This window comes from Schistocerca nitens, chromosome 7 (assembly GCF_023898315.1).
Source record: "Schistocerca nitens isolate TAMUIC-IGC-003100 chromosome 7, iqSchNite1.1, whole genome shotgun sequence".
NCBI lineage: Eukaryota > Metazoa > Arthropoda > Insecta > Orthoptera > Acrididae > Schistocerca > Schistocerca nitens.
In genome coordinates, this window is record NC_064620.1 from 270,753,225 (window position 1) to 270,773,899 (window position 20,675).

The window sequence follows — 20,675 nt, forward strand, 5'->3', positions numbered from 1 at the left end:
AACAGTCCATCAGAGCCACAGCACGGAACTATGGTGCATACTAAAACTGTCCGTCTGACTACTATTTCTTTGTGTATTTCTTCACTTTTCTCCTGGCAGCTTCCTTGCACATCTTCTTGATTTCTTTTGTAAGTGCCTTAAATTGCTATACTGCTTTCTTAAACTTCTTCATCTTTCTTTCCTGCGTCGATAAATTGCAGTTACCTCATTTGTACCCGCAACTAACTATTCAACTTCTGTGATTGCGCTTTTTAGACATGCCCGTATCTCTGCAACTGGTCTATCCGCTATAGCAGTATCTGCAGCCTTAGACGCAACTTTATTCAATTGTAAAAAACTTCGTTTTGTGTTTTTTGTTTGTTTATACTTGGCAATGTAAGGCTAGTCTCGCTGTTGTTCCAAAATCATGAATTCTGCTGTTGGTGAGATAATCGCTGATATTCTTCCAGATCTGCGTAACAGATTGATGAAATTAGAATCTCAACTGTTTGAACAGATACTCACAGGGTGTTTGGTTACTATTTTTAGTTGTTATTCTAATGGTTCTATTCTGTAACTGCGTCTATATTTTGTATACAACACTCCCAAAAATGTTTCCTTAGCTAAAAATGGAGTCTATGTAGGAATAATATGTAACTACACTGAAACGCCAAAGAAACTGGTAAAGGTACGCGTATTAAAATACGGGGCCGGAGTTGCCGAGCGGTTGTAGGCGCTCCAGTCTGGAACGGCGCGACCACTACGGTCGCAGGTTCGAATCCTGCCTCGGGTATGGATGTGTGTGATGTCCTTAGGTTAGTTAGGTTTAAGTAGTTCTAAGTTCTAGGAGACTGATGACCTCAGATGTTAAGTCCCAGAGTGCTCAGAGCCATTTTCAAATACAGAGATACGTAAACACGCAGAATACGGCAGTGCGGTCGGCAACGCCTATATAAGGAAACAAGTGTCTCTCACAGTTTTTAGATCGGTAACTGCTGCTAAAACGGCAGGTTACCAAGATTCAAGTGAGTTTGAAAGTGGTGTTATAGTTGACGCACGAGCGCTGGGACACAGTATCTTCGAGGTTGCGATGAAGGGTGGATTTTCCCGTACGACCATTTCACTAGTTTATCGTGAATATTAGAAATCCGGCTAAACATCAGATCTCCGATATCGCTCCGCCGGAAAAAGATCCTGCAGGAACGGGACCGACGACGACTGAAGCCATCAACAAGTGTCAGCGTGCGAACTACTCAATGAAATATCATCGGGATGGGCTTTCGGAGCCGAAAGCCAACTCGTGTACCCTTGATGACTGCACGACACAAAGTTTTACACCTCACCTGGGCCCGTCAACACCGGTATTGGACTGTTGATGACTGGAAACACGTTGTTTGGTCGGATTAGTCTCGTTTCAAATTGTATCGAGTGGATAGACATGTACGGGTTTGGAGACAACCTCATGAATCCATGGATCCTGCATGTCAGCAGAGGACTGTTCAAACTGGTGGAAGCTCTATAATGGTGTGGGGCGTGTGCAGTTGGAGTGATATGGGACCCCTGATACGTCTAGAAACGAGTCTAACAGATGACACGTATGTAAGTACCTTATCTGACCACCTGCATCTATTCATATACATGTCGACATCTTCATATGTACTCCGCTAGCCAACAAGCGGTGTGTGGCAGAGGGCACTATTCACGCCAGTCATATTTTCCCACCTCTGTTCCACTCGCGGATCGCACGAGGGAAAAACGACTGTCTGAACGCCTCAGTACGAGTTCTAATTTCCCTTTTCTTTGAATGGTGATCATTGCGCGATTTGAAAGTTGGTGGTAATAATATATGCTCTACATCCTCGGCGGAGATCGGATTTTGGAATTTAGTAAGCAGCCCCTTCCGTTTAACGCGTCATCTATCTGCAAGTGTGTCCCACTTCAAACTTTCTATGAGACTTGTAACACTCTCGCGATGGCTAAATGCATCAGTCAAGGATCTTGCCACTCTTCTTTTGAAGTTCTCTTGAATCAGACCGAACTGGGTAAGCGTCCCATACAGACGAACAATGCTCTAAGACTGGACTAACTAAAGTATTGTAAGCAATTTCCTTTGTTGACGGTTGGCGTCAGTTCAGGATTCTAGCAATAAACCGTAATCTAGAGTACGCCTTACCAGTTAGTTGTGTAATCTCATCGTTCCATTTGAGATCATTTCGAATAGTCACGTCCAGATACTTGACGGTTGTTACCGCTTCCAAAGTCCGGGTATTTATTTTGTACTCGTACATTAAAGGGGATTTTCGCTGTGTTATACGCAGTGGGTTACACTTACTAATATTGAGAGATAACTGCCAGGCATTACACCATGAATTTATTTTCTGCAAATCCTCATTGATTTGTTCACAATCTTCGTGTGATACTACTTTCCTGTAGACTACAGAATCATAGACAAACAGCCTAATGCCCCTGTCAATACCATCAAACAGATTGTTTACGTAAATCGTAAAAAAGCAGCGGACCTATTACGCTGCCCTGGGGCACACCCGATTTTACGCTTGTTACTGTTGAAGTCTCCCCATTCAGGAAGACATACTGCTCTCTGTGTGCTAGTAAACTTTCTATCCAACGGCATATGTCATGGGATAGACTGTAAGCGTACACGTTTTGGAGCAAGCGACAGTGCGGAATTGAGTCGAACGCCGTTCGAAATTCGAGGAATATGGCATCAACATGAGAGACGGTATCTAGAGCCTGTTGTACAGGTATATCATGCACAAAGAGGGCCAGCTGTGTCTCGCATGACCGCTGTTTCCTAAAACCGTACTGGTTTCTGCAGATGAGCTTCTCAGAGTATAGAAAGGTCATTATGTCTGAACACAAAATATATTTCACGATTCTACAACAAATCGATGTCAGTGAAATTGGCCGGTAATTATGTGTATCCGTTTTTCTATCCTTTTTATAGATTGCTATAACCTGGGCCTTCTTCCAGTCCCATGGAACTCTCCGCTGTTCCATTGATCTCTGATAGATGATGGATAAGAAAGGTGCTATATTTGTGGCATAGTCGACATAAAATCTTACGGGGATACCGTCTGGGCCAGATGCCTTCCTGGCGTCTAAGGATCTTAATTGTTTTACAATCCCAGATACACTAAAAATTATGTCAGCCATCCTTGCGTTTGTTCGATAATTGAAAGAGGGAATGGTGTTGCAGTTCTCTACCGTAAACGAATTTTTGAAAGATAGGTTTAGAATTTCGGCCTTCTGTTTATCGTCGTCCGTTACGTTACCCGTACTGTCAGTAAGAGAAGGTATTGAATTATTATTTGTGGCGTTCATAGATTTTACGTTCGACCAAAATTTTTTGGGGTTATTTTTAGAATCTGTAGATAAAATATTGCCTTCAAATTCGTTTAAAGAATCTCTCATTGACCTTTTGACAGCTGCTTTCATTTCGCATAACTTCTGTTTGTCAGCGGGGCAGTGACTGTACAAAGTTCTCTGCTCTCTCAGCAACTTCCTAATTTGTTTGTTGAGCCAAGGTGGATCCTTTCCCCCCCCCCCCCCTATGTCTTTGCTAGGCACGTATCTCTCTAGCACGTGGTGGACAGTACCTTTTAATTCCGACCAAAGATGCTCAATATCTTTGTGTCCCGTGGTGAATGCTTGGAGATGACTATGAAGAGATTCATTAACGACTCTTCTACTTGATTTCCCAAACAAGAAAACTCTACGCTGTTTCCATTTTTCTTTTCGACTTCCACTGACTTAGAAGCCACACGACATTATGGTCGCAAATACTTTTTTCTAGATCAACTTCTTCAATTAGATCAGGTCTGTTAGTCGCCAAGATATCTAATATGCTCCCATCTCGAGTTGGTTTTCTAACCAATTGCTCAAAGTTGAATGTTGAGAGTGCTCCTAGAATAACTTCCCACTAGTCTTTGCTTCTGCCCCCTGTGATAAAAGTGTAATTTTCCCAGTCAATGGACGCCAGATTAAAGTCTCCACATATAACTAATTAATAATTTGAATATTTATTTCCTATGTACTCAAGATTTACCCTGAAACGTTCTGCGACGTTTCTTGGGGATTCTGGTGGTCTATAAAAACATCCTAATACAGTGGTTACTCCTTGTCTGATTGACAGCAGCTTTATCCATACTATTTCACAGTCCGACCCAGTATCGATCTCAACCGCGTTTAAGCAGTTTTTAACTGCAATGATCACACTACCTCCCATAGCATCAGTCCTCTCTAATGTGCATTCCGACGGACGTGGACAGTTTCAGCAGGACAATGCGACACCCCAAACGTCTGTAATTTGTACAGAATGGCTTCGGGGACACTCTTCCGAATTTAAACACTTCCGCTGGCCACGGATCTCCCTAGACATGAACATTATTGACCATACCTGGGATGCCTTGCAACGTACGTTTCAGAAGAGATCTCCACTCGCCTCGCACTCATATGGATTTATGGACAGCCCCGTAGGATGCATGGTGTCAATTCCCTCCAGCAGTACTTCAGACATTAATCGAGTTCATGCCACGTCGTGTTGCGTGCTCACGGCTGCACTACAACATATTAGACAGGTGTACCATTTTCTTTGGCATGTCGGTGTACAAGGCAATGTGTGTTTCATACTGATGCAGGGACCTAAGGACGTTGCATACAGATGACGTTTCCTTCACTAATGTATTAGTGTTTTCAATTAACTTAGTGAGACAGTCTGTATTAGTATTTTTTGTATAATATATTGAATTTTTATTCACATTTAATTTTTCAGAACTATTTTTCCTCTTTAAACCAAAATGCATGCTACAGTTTTTGGCTTTGCTTTTGATTCTGAAAAGTAAAATCCTTTCAAAGAACTATTTACAGTAACTCAAATTTTGTACTGCCTTTCAATTAAAGGCTTTGTAAATGCTACAGATGATTTTAACCACCATCCTTGAAAAATCAGAGCTTGTGCTCTATGACTAACGTCATCATCGTCGACAGTACGTTAAAACGTAATCTTCCACCTTTCCTTTAAACTGATCGTGACGAATACGTCGACACTCCACGGTCTTCGGTTACAGAGGGCGTGCATTTCACCATTTCACTGCCGACTCCGTGAACGAAAGTACATTGACGTTCGTTTTTATTTTGCAGCTGTTTAACATAGAGTAGAAGGAAAATACCTGTCGGATTATGATGGCTGTGTCCTTCCTTAAGCGAGTTCCACTCCCATTTTTCCCCGTGAACAAGCAGAACGTCCTAGATATCAGGAAGAGGAGGAACAGCACCGTCCACCAACACGTGTAATTCGTGTTCACAGAAAAATGAGTCATGGGCCTTTATGTGCACAGAGCTCAGTAAAGTTGCGTAAGAACATCAGGAGCATAATACGAGCCACGTTCAGTACGCCAATACGCTGACAAAAGTTTTCTTAACCTGAACAACAACGCTTCTGATACAACGGCAAGTAAAAATAAATTAAATTATTATAAATGTCTAAAAATAGAGTTCCTTTAGGAATTACTTTCAGTTCACGACTCTGTATAAACAACTGGATTTTATTCCAGAATTTAAGTACAAATATACATTTCAAAATAGCGGAACCCAAAAATTTTAATGTTTAGGAATGATTCGACACCGCGACTTTAAAAACCAAATTTGCTGAGTCTCAATAATTACAAGAGATACAGCCTTTGATTAAGAGTGGACATTAATATGGAGTGGTGGCTTTTATGACGGCTAGAACTCTGCTATCTCCGCTTTCAATAAGGCGTCTGAATGTCTGTAGAGGAATGGCGGCCTAACATTCCTCAGAAGCCGATATCAGAGAAGGTAGCGATGTTGGACGCTTGGATCTAGACCAAAGCCGACGTTCTAATTCATGCCAAAGGTGTTACATTCGATTCAGGCCGAGACTCTGGGCATGCCCGTCTATTTCAGGAAGCCATTGCCTCATGGATTCAGCTTTACGACAGGCTCCATTGTCATGGTGACGTAATCATTGTTTCCAACTTGTTCCTGCACTATACGTAGTACACAATACGGTAAAATGTTTTCATATCCTTTCGAATTTAGAGTTTTCTTGAGATCAGTAAGGGGATCACACCCTGACCACAAAAACACCGATCTGTAATAAACGCTGCTCTGTACTTCACTGTTCCACTGCGCATGATGGCAGATAATATTCTCCAGGCATTCGCCAGTCCCAAATCCTGCCACCGGATTCCCTCAGAACATGTGGTGATTCATCAGTCCAAATCACTCGTTTCGAGTCATTCAGTGTCCAGTGGTGTCGATCTTTACACCACGTCTGCCCTCGATTAGCACTGATTACACAAATGATTGACTTATGGAGAGCTGCTCAATGACTGGATCTCATTGTGAAAACTGGACTGTTAGTAGACTTTCGAACTCATTAGTTATCCCTTCCGCTGATTTCTTGCGACTCTTCACAATCACGCTTTGCAGTGCTCGACGGTCCCTGTCCCTCAGTCCATGAGGCCTGCCTTGTCTTGCATTACCTGTGCTATCCCTTCACGTTCCCACTTGTCATATCACCAACAGTCGACTTAGGCAGCTTTAGAAGGATTGAAATGTCCCTGGTGGATTTGTTACTCAGGTGACATCCAGTGACTGGTCCGCATTCCAAATCACTGAACTCTCCTCACCGACCCATTCTACTGCTACCGCTTCTCTTCTCGGAACACAATGCTCCCCTCCTCCATTTATACTAGCGTATCCACCTCCCGTGACATCTAATGGTCAATCTCGCATTATTTATGGGTGTGAGTATACTTTTGATCAGGTAGTGTATAATAGCGGAAAACGGAAGGAATGCCAAAAGAGAATTCTGTTGTTTGAAGCACAGAAATGATTTGGTAAACATGGTAGATCTACTGATGGCACTGAGGAGTATAGTTTATGCAGTCAATAGGTTTTCTGTGACGTAATACGACGAGTATTCGAGAAGCTGGAGAGCAGCTCTGAAGACTTGCTCACCAAACTAGAGTTGTGTATCAGAGGTTTTGGTAACGCTGATCCAAAATAACTTGTCCCTTTGTTTCCGAACCATGCATAGACACAAGCGTGGATCGCCGCAACTGAGTCACTTGGAGACCGCAGCAGAAGCTACACTACTGGCCATTAAAATTACTACACCACGAAGATAACGTGCTACAGACGTGAAATTTAACCGACAGGAAGAAGATGCTGTGATATGCAAATGATTAGCTATTCAGAGCATTCACACAAGGTTGGCGCCGGTGGCGACACCTACAACGTGCTGACATGAGGAAAGTTTCCAACCGATTTCTCATACACAAACAGCAGTTGACCGGCGTTGCCTGGTGAAACGTTGTTGTGATGCCTCGCGTAAGGAGGAGAAATGCATACCATCACGTTTTCAACTTTGATAAAGGTCGGATTGTACCCTATCGCGATTGCGGTTTATCTTATCGCGACATTGCTGCTCGCGTTGGTCGAGATCCAATGACTGTTAGCAGAATATGGAATCGGTTGATTCAAGAGGGTAATACGGAACGGCGTGCTGGATCCCAACGGCCTCGTATCACTAGCAGTCGAGATGACAGGCATCTTATCCGCATGGCTGTAACGTATCGTGCAGCAACATCTCGATCCTTGAGTCAGCAGATGGGGACGTTAGCAAGACAACAACCATCTGCACGAACAGTTAGACGATGTTTGCAGCAGCATGGATTATCAGCTCGGAGACCATGGCTGCGGTTACCCTTGACGCTGCATCACAGACAGGAGCGCCTGCGATGGTGTACTCAACGACGAACCTGGGTGCACGAATGGCAAAACGTCATTTTTTCGGCTGTATCCATGTTCTGTTTACACCATCACGATGGTCGCATCCGTTTTGCCGACATCGCGGTGAACGCACATTGGAAGCGTGTATTCGTCATCGCCATACTGGCGTATCACCCGGCGTGATGGTATGGGGTGCCATTGGTTACACGTCTCGGTCCCCCTTGTTCGCATTGACGGCACTTTGAACAGTGGACGTTACATTTCAGATGTGTTACGGATCGTGGCTCTACCCTCCATTCGATCCCTGCAAAACCCTACATTTCAGCAAGATAATGCCCGATCGCATGTTGCAGGTCCTCTACGGGCCTTTCTCGATACAGAAAATGTTCGACTGCTACCCTGGCCAGCACATTTTCCAGATCTCTCACCAATTGAAAACATCTGGTCAATGGTGGCCGAGCAACTGGCTCGACACAATACGCCAGTCAGTACTCTTGATGAACTGTGGTATCGTGTTGAAGCTGTACACGCCATCCAAGCTCTGTTTGACTTAATGCCCAGGCGTATCAAGACCGTTATTACGGCCAGAGGTGGTTCTTCTGGGTACTGATTTCTCAGGATCTGTGCACCTAAATTGCGTGAAAATGTAATCACATGTCAGTTCTAGTATAATATATTTGTCCAATGAATACCCGTTTATCATCTGCATTTCTTCTTGGTGTAGCAATTTTAATGCCCAGAAAATTTTCAAGGGTGTTTCAGATCAAAATATTGGGAATATACCATAAAAATTTCAGTCATTTGCTGTTCAAAGCTGTCTTGGAATCCGCGGCTCGGTTATCGTATGAAAAAAAGTTAAAGACCCTTTTATGAGGTTCTCCGAGGAGCCGAGAACTAATGGTGCCTCCTTAAGCCCCTTAAAGCCCACAGTAGACTACATCAAATGCAATAAGAACCAACCGATTTGCTCCCTCCGCCTGAGCATGAGGAAGTAAGAAATATTCACACTTCGGGTTTGCACTGTTGGGCAGTGACACTAAGGCGATCCTTCTGTTTGGTATACAAATAGTCCCAAACCCAAGGGCTATCCGAAACTCTTAACACTACCTTTCTATCACAAATATAGTAGTAGTAGTAGTAGAGGGTTTTCTGGGTGCACGACAGCAAGGTCTTCAGCGCCCGCTCAGTAACATAGTGAGATGGGTGTCAAGAAAAAAAACTCAGAACAGGAATAAAAAACAGAACATAAAACACAGGTAACAAGCTTTGAAAAATATGTGCCTGCCCACACCGAAGCGTGGGATGAAGCAGGGCGTCAGCAGTAAAACATGGGCAACACAGGAAGTAAGTGGTAGAGGGAGCTAAAACGATGTAGCAGATGGAAGTGGCTGGCTGACCGCAAGGAAAATACACTAAAACCTCCAGCCCAAAAAGTTTAGGCCAGAGTCCAAAAACATCACAAAACTTTAAAACCCTAGACACACACGTCTCATCGTTAGCTAAAACACGAAGCAGATCCCCATCAACTCGTGCTTCTGTCCTTGCATCACGGTATAAAATGCTGTCTGTTAAAATGTGCCGGACAGAGATGTGCACACCACAAGCAACACAAAACGGAGGATCGTCCCGCCGTAATAAAAAGCTATGCATGAGACGACAGTGCCCGATCCGAAGACGTGTGAGGGCCACTTCTTCCCGCCTGAGCAACCGGTAGGAGGAACGCCACGGCCGAGTTGTTGGCTTCATCAACCGCAGTTTATTGGCCGTCACCGCCAGCCATTCTTCCTCCCACAATTCCATGCACTTCCTGTAGAGTGCAGAGATGACAGACTGCAAGGGAATAGGACACTGGACCACATCCTGCTCTCTGCAGGCCTCCTTGGCAGCCCGATCGGCCTGTTCATAGCCCCATATGCCTACAAGACCAGGCACCCAGCAGAAGGATACCTCCTTACCCCGCCGTTAAAGCATCTGGTCATATATCAGCTGGACCAACTCCTCAGTTGGGTACAGATTCTGCAGTGATTGTAAGGCACTAAGAGAATCGGAACAGAGAAGAAATCGATCGCCCCGAATACGATTCATCTGCTCCAGTGCCTTCAGGATCGCGTGGAGCTCCGCTGCGAAAACGGTATATTCATTAGGGAGGCGAAGCCGGGTAACATGATCAGGGAACACCAAAGAACAGCCAAGGAGTCTCCTGTTTGGAGCCATCAGTGTGGTGGTGGTGGTTAGTGTTTAACGTCCCGTCGACAACGAGGTCATTAGAGACGGAGCGTAAGCTCGGGTTAAGGAAGGATTGGGAAGGAAATCGGCCTGTGCCCTTTCAAAGGAACCATCCTGGCATTTGCCTGAAACGATTTAGGGAAATCACGGGATTGAACCGTCGTCCTCCCGAATGCGAGTCCAGTGTGCTAACCACTGCGCCACCTCGCTCGGTGAGCCATCAGTGTAAAAGATGGTGAAATCGTGATGCACATCTAAAATGTTAAAAAACAGAGATTGGAATCTATAATCTGGTGTGCTACCTTTCTTGAAAGTAGTCAAATCTAAAATAAGTTTGGGTCTCCGGAGGAGCGAAGGTGGAAATCTGCTCCAACCGCGACGTAAAACACGAAGACCAGCAGTGAGGCAATCCTGTGCGCGAATCCCATATCGCTGCGTCGCACGTTGCCGGTGATGAAATAGCCGTGACAGAGGAGGCTGAGCAACGGTATGGTATGCAGGTGTGCATGGCGTGGACAAAGTTTTATAGGCCTGGCGCACTGTAAGTAGCCGTCGACGCATAGGAAGTGGCGGTTCACCAGCCTCCGCACAGAGGCTTGGTATGGGGCTAGTTCGGAATGCCCCAGTGGCCAACCGAAGCCCTTCATGGTGCACAACGTCCAACATGTTTAAGTAAGAAGGCCTCGCAGACCCATATACCGTGCACCCATAATCGAGCCGAGATCACACAAACGCCCTGTAAAACTGGAGCAGACAAGTCCTGTCAGCTCCCCATGTACTGTGGCTAAGACATTTTAAAATACTTAAAGCCTTAATTGACCGTCGTTTCAGGTCTTTGAGATGAGGTAACCACGTAAGAAATCTCACCGTGTCTTTAAAAGTAAGAATAGTGTCCCTCATCCTCCACTCAGGAAAGGTTAAAATCGAACGAGAACGGTTAAAAAATAACACATACAGACTTCTCGGTGGAAAAGTTAAAACCACTCTTCTGCGCCCAGTCATCCAAACGTCTAATAGTAAGTTGCAACTGACGCGTTGTCGTTGCAAGGCTTGAAGACGAGCAAAACAAAGAGAAATCATTCACAAACAAGGAACACTGGACAGGACTTTTCACTATGGACGTAATGCTATTAATAGCGATGGCAACGAGAGACACACTTAAAACGCTCCCCTGAGGGACACCGTTCTCCTGCTCAAAGCGATCAGACAGGAGTCACCAATTCGGTATCTAAAATATCGTGGCGAGAGGAAAGACTGAATAAAAATAGGAAGACAACCACGAAAACCCCATTCGTGAAGCTGCTCCAGGATGAGACGCCTCCAAGTGGTATCGTAGGCCTTCTCGATGTCGAAAAATACACCTAGAAGGTGATGACGGCGTAGGAAAACTTGTTGTATAGCCGCCTCCAGGAGGGCAAGGTTATCGAAGGTGGAAAAAAACCTCCCGAACCAACACTAAAAGCGACTAAGGAGTTTACGGGATTCTAACATCCATACAAGGCGGCGGTTGACCATCCGCTCCAAGGTCTTCCCCACGCAACTAGTGAGGGCAACACTACGGTAGCTACTCGGGCTCATGCGGTCTTTCCCAGGTTTTAAAAAAGGAATTAAAACTGCCTCTCGCCACGAATCAGGTAAGTGACCTGACGCCCAAATGGCATTAAAAAGTGAGAGATGGATTTCTTTGTTGCGCATTGTGAGGTGCCGTAGCATACTGTAATCGATCCTGTCGTGGCCAGGAGATGTGTCACGAGCTGCAGACAATGCAGAATCCAGCTCCCACATAGAAAATTGGCAGTTGTACTGGAAGTCCAGACTACATCTCTCAGCAACCGCTCTATGGCGCTGGAAAACTGGATCCTGACTGGTTGTTGCAGTAACTGTGCCAAAATACGCTGCCATAGTCTTGCGGATCCATGTGGATAGTGCCGTTATTCATTACAGCAGCCATGGGGCACCTCCCTCCTCAGCCATAAATTCTCCTGATGGTCTCCCACACAACGGAACTTTTGGTGGAACGATTAATGGTGTTCAGGATCTTTTGCCACGACCTCTTCTTGCTCTCACGAAAAATGCGGCGACATCTTCCCCTCGCCACCCGAAAGGCTGCAAGATTCTCAGCAGTCGGCCGACACTGGAACCGACGCAGAGCCGCACGCCTGGTCCTGATTGCAGAGCGGCATTCGGCACTCCACCAAGGGACAGGTGGCCTCTTCCGGTGGCCTGTGGACTGTGGAATGGATGCTGCAGCGGCGTGGTGGACCGTTTTGGTTATATGATCCACCCACGCCTCAACATTCGCACAGTGTTCGAAATGGGCCAACTGGCTATAAAGTGTCCAGTCGGCTCCACTGACCACACATCGTGGTGGTCTCCTTTCGGGATTCACGCCATCTGACAGGTGATGGAAATGGTGGGAAATGATCACTGCCGTGCAAGTCAGGGACCACTACCAGTGAGCACTGGCGGCAAGAGCTGGAGAGCAAAGCGAGAGATCAATGGCAGAGAACGACCCAGTCGCTGTGCAGAAATGAGTGCTCTGTCCTCCATTGAGCAAGTAGGCACAGGATGACAGGAGAAGCTTCTCAATTGCTCTACCCCTGGGACAGGTAATTGCAGAGCCCCAAAGCACATTGTGGGCGTTAAAATCACCACAAATAACGAATGGCTGGGGGAGCTGTGTAAGAAGGTCGGTGAGGGCCACTTCATCAAGTGCATCATGTGGGGGCAAGTAAAGCGAACATACAGTCAATGGATGACGCACGTGCACGGACACAGCGACGGCCTGTAAAGTCGTCGTAAGCGAGAGAGGCGAGGAGTGGTAGACCGCCCTGACGGAAATACCTACGCCTCCTCTAGCTCTCTCTCCACGCAGGTCGTCCTTTTTGTGGAGCGTATAGCCTCGTAGCTCAGAGGAGTATGATGGATGGAAGTAAGTCCCTTGGAGACACAGACGCAGTGGTCTACCCTGAGAAAGTAGACGAAGTTCCTCCACATGTGTCCTGAACCCTTGCAAGTTCCACTGAAGGATGGGAGCCATCTATGATGGGGGTAGCACCTTCATCCTGTCTCTCCGATGGGGCAGGGAGACTGCAACAGGTGGAGGGGCAGGCGTGGGGCGAGATGATTGTCCCACACATACGTCGAATTCCATCAACTCTGGGGAAGAGTCAGATGAAGCCTCACGGAGAACAACATCTTCACGGTTTACCACGGGATTTGACTCGCTGTTGCTGCTGTACGGGATCTTTCTGCGGTTTGGTGGGCTTTGGGGGAGCCGACGTGGGAGTGGTAATGGCTGTACTGGGCTTCGGAACAGCCTCAGCTGTTGGAGGCGACAGGGGCTGGCCCAAGTTCGCCACTGTACCTTTGTCTGCCGTTCGAGTAGGGGCTACAGGCTCTGAAACGCTGGCTGCATTGCAAGTGCACTGACAGCTACAGGTGTTAGTGCAACACTCACAGCATCTGTCTGTGTTGAGGCATCGGCTTTTAAAGTAGGCTTCTGAACCATGGATGCAAAAGATGTAGCAAATGTTTGAGGTTGCATCGACTTGTAGATCTCTTTGGCCTCACCATAGGGGATACGCTTGGTTGTCTTTATTTCCTGGACTTTGCGTTCCTCTAAAAATATTCGGCAGTCCCTACTCCAAACAGGGTGGTTTCCAGAGCAATTGATACATTTGGCTGCAGACGAGCAACTACCTCCTTCATGAGCAGCCTTACCATAGTTGCCACAAGTCGCTTCGCCTTTACATCCTAAGGTGGTATGCCCAAAACGCTGGCATTTAAAACAGCGTATTGGGGTCGGGAAATAAGGCCTCACACTAAGGCGAAGGAAGCCAGCTTTAAGATGCTCAGGAAGTTTTGTGCTACTGAAGATCAGAATAAAGGAGTAGGATTTGACAAGATTGCCGTCAACCCTCTTCATGATATGTTGGACATCAACGATACCTTCTGGAGCCCACTCACGTTGCAGTTCTTCCTTGGGAATGTCAATTAGATCCAGGCATGTCACAACACCTTTGCTGTAGTTCAAGGTGCTGTGCAGTTCAGTGTCTATGGCATACTCTCCAAGGCATTTAGCAGATTGGAGGTTAGTTGCTTGCTGGGAAGTGGAAGTTTCCACTAGCAAGGTCCCATTACGTAAGCGCTTCACCGATTTTAAGGAGCCACAGATTCCCTCCAAACCCTTTTGTATATAGAAGGGCGAAACCTCGAAACTACCCTCCTTCCGTTTCACAATGAGAAACACATTCTGATTACCAGAGTGCATTCTGTTACCTAAGACTGGACTTGTCAAAGAAGTGCCGGAGTCCGTGGGACTGACTGAACGAGCCCTCTTAAGAGACTGGGTCTTAGAACCTTCCAGCGGCCCACCCTTTCCGCTGGGAGGAAGAAGGATCCATCTCGGTCCCACCAGCAGCTAGGGAACTAGAAGTCCACCTAGACAGAGCCCCGCGTGCCTAGGTAAGCCTTATACAACTGAGGTGCGGCAGGTTCCCCAGAGGTTGCCCACTAATTACTGTTCCACCTCAACAGCCATGCAGCTCATCAGCGCGTAGCTCACCTTGAGATTGAGGGGTTGTTTATAGAGGTTTATTCCATCCTCGCGATCTGGGCGGTCAAGCCAAGATCCCCATTCCCTGAGAAACACAACGTTCCACCGCAGCGCCGCACGGTGGTCGCTGAAGTATGCTCAGAGCTTACGGTGACAGGGGACTGGTGGCGTTTACCAGTCCCCAGCTCAGAAACCCCGGGGTCGCCAAGCCCGTACCCAGCATATGAATGCCGAGCCCCTGGGGGCTATCACGAATAGAACCCGATGTGTGAGCCCCGGAAGAATCCCATTTTTAAGCGCGGCGTTATGGAGCACAGTAGGCAGCATGCTGTCGGATACGTACCGGTATCAACTTCGTAACCAGACATTTACAATGCGTATGTTAAAATAGCTCCATATCTCGGTACAGAACATTGGATATAGATAACGGGGTGACGAGGAATGATGAAGTATAGACAACGTGATGTAACTTTCTGGTTGTTGAGCCTACGTTCAAGGCGATAACTGACAACGCTATGTCTGTGTACACTGTGCAAAAGAATTAAAGGGACACTTCCTTGAAAATCCATCGTTTTTCCCATGAAATGCAGAAGTTTCGAATTTGGGTCAAAGGTGCATACAACGTTTCTCTGTTAATGGTGCGAAAGCTTAGCGCCCTGCGACCTCACCGTCGGACTCGCCGGCACTTCAGACAACAAGTTGTCGACACATGCAAAGATTAAGCCAAGCCTTGGAAATTACGTGTTAGATAGGTTAATAATGTCTCATTGGCACTAAATTTCACCACAATTCTGCCCAACGCCTGACTGGACATTCCCCCCTCCCCTCCCCACTCTTATCCATAACTCACCTGTCCTGCGATGGAGGCCAGAACCACGACGCCCAGCGTTTAAATTACAGTTTTCTTATGGGTGGCCGACAAAAACATCTCAGACGCACCGGCGCTCAGTATCCTTACGAAAAGGCTTCAGTAGGTGGCATAAATGGCATCGAATGAAACCACCATTTTCCTTGCGGCGCTCATGTACACAAGTTTCGCAATCGGAAACGACAGTTTGCTTTGCGATGTCCAGCAGAACGACGTTCGTCACACCACTGAAATCTTGATACCCACCGGACGATTCAGCCGTTCGCTAAGAATCTCACGCGTCTGCAACGCCATTGTATGTAATCTGACTCCTATGGAAAGTAGAACAATGGCAATTTTTGCTCTGTTATACAGGGTAGAACAATTCGACGAAAAAATTGTTTATACTTTTTCCGCTTTCCTATTTCGCGTCCTCCTGTGCCGTGATCAGGGCGGGGAATGCAACAATAACACGTGCGTGAATGAAATGACATTGGGTTCTTTTAATCCGCTCCTCCCCTTCCCTCTTCGGCACCATTCTAGGCGCCAGCCACACATCTTTATTGTCAGCACTTTCATTTCTACCCTTAAAGTGGCAGCTCTCGACCGATGCCCAGGCGCCTGCATGCAGGCAACCACTTGCGTCGTTCCACACATTCCTCACAGCCGCAAGCAGCCGCTAGAGCAGCAGCGTAGCACCACTCAGCCGACGGGTTGTCCAAGGGGTTGCCTACGGGAATATGCCTACACCGACAGGGAAGACATCAACAATGAAGGGATGCAGATCCTTTGCAATGTGGTAGTCCTCAGTTTTCATGGTGACTTTCATAACTACCACATGGACCAATGAATCCCAAGTGATGTCTCCCACATCATAAAGACAGCACCCACCAGCCTGGGTCAATAACATGGCGCTTGTTTCGTGTACCGTTCGCCTGTATAACGGCCTATCTGGACCAAAAGTTTTGTGTTTTTTTAAAACAGCCACATAAACATTTAGAAGAGGAGTATCAAGATTCTTGAAAATGTCTTACATATTTTTATTTACTGTATTTAAAAGTGGAAGATTTGGTGTAGGCCGTCCCTACTTGATCACGGTCCCTGCTTGATAACGTCATTTCTCCCCTCTCCCCCCTCCCTCAAAAACTAAGCCCTCGAAATGGATGTTATCACAGATTTTCCAGCATAAATTTACAATATGATGCGTTTATATCTTTTGAGGATCTCGCTGCTTCGTCCATACCTATATTGCTTCAACAACCCAACCTCACACTTACGCAGAAACTAATTTAAAATCATTAAAAAAATATACTTATTCACTAAAACAATGAGTAAATAATAGTATACGCTGCCAGCCAGTGTGGCCGAGCGGTTCTAGGCGCTTCAGTCTGGAACCGCGCGACCGCTACGGTCGCAGGTTCGAATCCTGCCTCGGGCATGGATGTGAGTGATGTCCTTAGGTTAGTTAGGTTTAAGTAGTTCTAAGTTCTAGGGACTGATGACCTCAGATGTTAAGTCCCATAGTGCTCAGAGCCATTTGAATTTTGAATAGTACATGCTAAGATGCTACGAAACACTAAAATATATATACTGATTTACATCTGAACGTTTTTACAATTGTAGCGAGCGAAAGAATAACACACGTGTCTTTAGAAGAGGTAGCGAATCGATTGCGCTACATCAGTATCAACTGCCTTTAACAGCTGCGTAGCCCTCCTCTATTTCTCTAGTGGAAGAGAGAGAGCAGATGGACCTTGTAATGGGATGCGCGCACACCGTTAATCGCTGTTGCAGGTAAGTTACAGAAATGTAGAACGTAACTGAACAGCTCACATGGACTATGGCCTTCCAAACTGGTGCCTGTCACACTGACAGCCGTTAATGTCTGAAGTACCACCGGGTTAACACCGTCTTTTAGAAGTGTGAAGTGTGCCCGCAACTGAAATTGTAGAAAAATGTATACCAAGAATGCTAAAAAAAAGCGTCTCGTCTATATTTGTAATCGACGATTACGGCAGTTACTAGCATGCCTCGCCTCTGATTTGCGCGACCTATGCAACTTTCTTGACTTCGGGTACGGATCACTGGTCGAGCGAGCTGTTGCATGTGATTACTAAGTGTGGGGCTATTATACGAGCATATTTTGAAACGAACCTCATTGGTTTACAAGTTAGGCTGGAAGACTTCTTTTCATTAAGTGATTCAAGCTGCTTCGCTACACCTAGGATATCTACTTCTAAGTTATCAATGTTGGCACCTGTCTTTGATTCGATTTCTGTAATATTTACTTCGTCTTCTTTAGTGAAAGACTTTCGTAAAGCTGTTTTTAACTGCTTCGCTTTAACGATACTGTCGCCAGTAGCATTACCATTGCGTTCTCTCATTGAAGGTAGTGACCGACCCTTTTACTGTTGCTGATTCTCTAGTGACAACTCAGTACTCCTCGCCTTCTTTTATACTAGCGGTGCACCTCTCGTGGCTTCTAGTCGTCAAGTCCACATTACATGGGGGTATCCTTATAGTCTTGATCAGACACTGTATGTTGTCCATTTCATTCATCAGGTCTGTTTTTCGTCACATTATAAACCAAATAGTTGGTTAGTCAGGCTGAAAGAAGCAAGGAATTGTAGAATTTAACGTGGCGTCAGAACTGATGTCAGTAGATGCGAAGCACTACCCAGGAGTGACAACGAAGGAGAAGTAAATCAGCCATGTCCATTTAAAGGAATAGTCTACGTATTAGCATAAAGTGATTTAGAGAGGCATTCTGTATCTTATATATGGGTGACTGAGAGGGGATTTGATTGTGATTGCACCACAATTTGGATGTTGAATTCAAAACTGTGTCATAGTGCTTGAACTACGGACCAAACCCGAAAATTTTCAAATGTAGTTGCATGGAGTTGTTTTTAATTAAGAACTGTCGACTGTTATGTTGGTGCAGTTCGTATACGGGTAAAAAATTTATACTTAATCATCTGTTATAAAGTAACAAGGATATAGTTAGCCCCAAGAGGTGCCTCTGAAGAAGTTTAATACTAAGTTAGTCTGTCCGCTGCAATCAAAATATCATGTGGTGTGCTCTACAGTCTATGACCTCGTATTTAGCACACCTAGCTTACACGGTCCTAATCAGTGCTCTATTGGCCGACGTTGTTTCACCGTCTTCTTTAGTCTTAAGTTCTTCTTCTTCGTGCCGGCGCTTGTGGTTACGTCTGAACAATATATGCCACATAAATAAGACAAACATTTGTGGTGAATTCAAACTTATTCGTAGAAACTAAAAGTTTACCGTGGCGCCACTTGCCAGCTACCAGTTGGGCTCCTTCTAACGCAGTTAGCTCGCTCGTTCGCTCGCTTCTTCATCGAATGGTTTTCTTTCAGCCTTTCAGCAGGTGCAATTGTGCGGCGTGATATTCGTTGAGAAAATGACACGGCATTTCCTTCAACGTAAAGCGTGTACGGACTTCGCATTGTACCCTTAGCCACTAAGGTCACCTGCTCTTTTCTGTTGTGGAGGGGAGGGAGGAGGGAAGTTGTGAGGGACTCCGTCTGTATGTCTCCCCTTTCATCTAATTTGCGTGAAATTGATCACCGAATAGCAACATAAAGGAATCCAGTAACTCCAGACACGTTAGCAAAATACGGCACGAGTTTGCTGTCATCTAGATAATCAGTAAATCTTTCGAAAAATCACAATCCACATTCATTAATTTTGATGTTACTAATTAATACCATTTCACGTTAATGTAAAACATAATCTGTAAGTTCGGGACATAATGAAGTGATTTTCAGCTTCTAATTGTGACGATGGCAACGGCCTTGCCGCAGTGGATACACCGGTTCCCGTGAGATCACCGAAGTTAAGCGCTGTCAGGCGTGGTCGGCACTTGGATGGGTGACCATTCAGGCCACCATGCGCTGTTGCCATTTTTCGGGATGCACTCAGCCTCGTGATGCCAGTTGAGGAGCTATTCGACCGAATAGTAGCGGCTTCGGTCAAGTATCCCATCATAACGACCGGGAGAGTTGTGTGCTCACCCCATGCCCCTCATATCCGCATCCACCACTGAGGATGACACGGCGTTCGGATGGTCCCGGTAGGCCACTCGTGGCCAGAAGACGGAGTGCTTTAATTGTGATGATAGTGGGAGGAGACATTTCCTTTTATTACTACCCCTCTGATTCGAGGCAGCCTACTATTTATTAGTGTTAATTAGTAAAAAAGTGTAATACACTGTCCAGACACGTTAGTGTGACGACGTGTCTAGCCTGAATAACCATTTTTTGCAGCGTAGACCGCTGCGAGACGTGCAAAGAGCGCGCTCGAGGTGCTCCCACGTGCTCTCGACCAGGTTTAAATCCGGGGAACTCTGTGGCCAGGTAAGTACGGCAAACTCGTGCTGGTGCTTGCTCTTCCATCCACAAACTTACACTGCGTGCTGTGTGACATGTTGCATTGTCCTGTTGGTAGACTCCATCGTGCCGAGGAAAAACAAACTGGGCGTAGGTGTGGACATTGTCATCAAGGATAGATGCACACTTGTGTTTGTCCACTGTGCCTTTCAAAATGAAGGGATCACCCAGGGAACACCAAGAAAACATTTACCATACCATAAGGTTCCCTCCTCCGGCCTGGACTCTTCCGACTGTTGTTACAGGGCCGTACACGCCAATAGGCATCTCCCCGATGGAGCATAAAACGTGACTCATCTGAAAAGGTCACTTGTAGCCACTCAGCGAACGTCCAGATGCGGTACTGGCGTTCAGCTTCCAGTCTTCGTCGCCCATGAATAGCAGACAGTATAGTTGCGTGAACCAGGCACCTGCCGCGGAAGCCATTACACAGCAACGGTCACCAAATGGCCGTCGAAGAGACACTGTTAGTAGACCATTGGTTTATATAGGCGGTCAGTTACTCAACAGTTGCAAGTCTATTCGCCCGTACTCATCTCTGCAGCCATCGTTCATTTATTGCCCGTGGTGCACTACAGTTACCTCGGCGCCGGTTTTGGATAGCGCCATTTTTCCATCCACGGTATACTTTAAGCGTGGTGACACGCGACCAGTTTACAGTCTTAGCCATTTCGAAAATACTTCCACTCTTGGCCCAAAAGCCTACGATCATGTCCTTTGTAAGGTGGCTATAATTTCGCACCTTAGAAGAACTCATCCACATACTTTGCCGTGATTTACAAACACAATTAGGTAAATCGTATGTACACTACTGGCCATTAAAATTGCTACACCAAGAAGAAATGCAGATGATAAACGGGTATTCATTGG

General features: G+C 46.1%; 1 pseudogene; it reads left to right on the forward strand.

The window, feature by feature from the left end:
* The first annotated feature begins 19,201 nt into the window (after positions 1 to 19,201).
* On the forward strand, positions 19,202 to 19,319 carry LOC126195983 (5S ribosomal RNA; annotated as a pseudogene).
* The last annotated feature ends 1,356 nt before the right edge of the window (positions 19,320 to 20,675 follow it).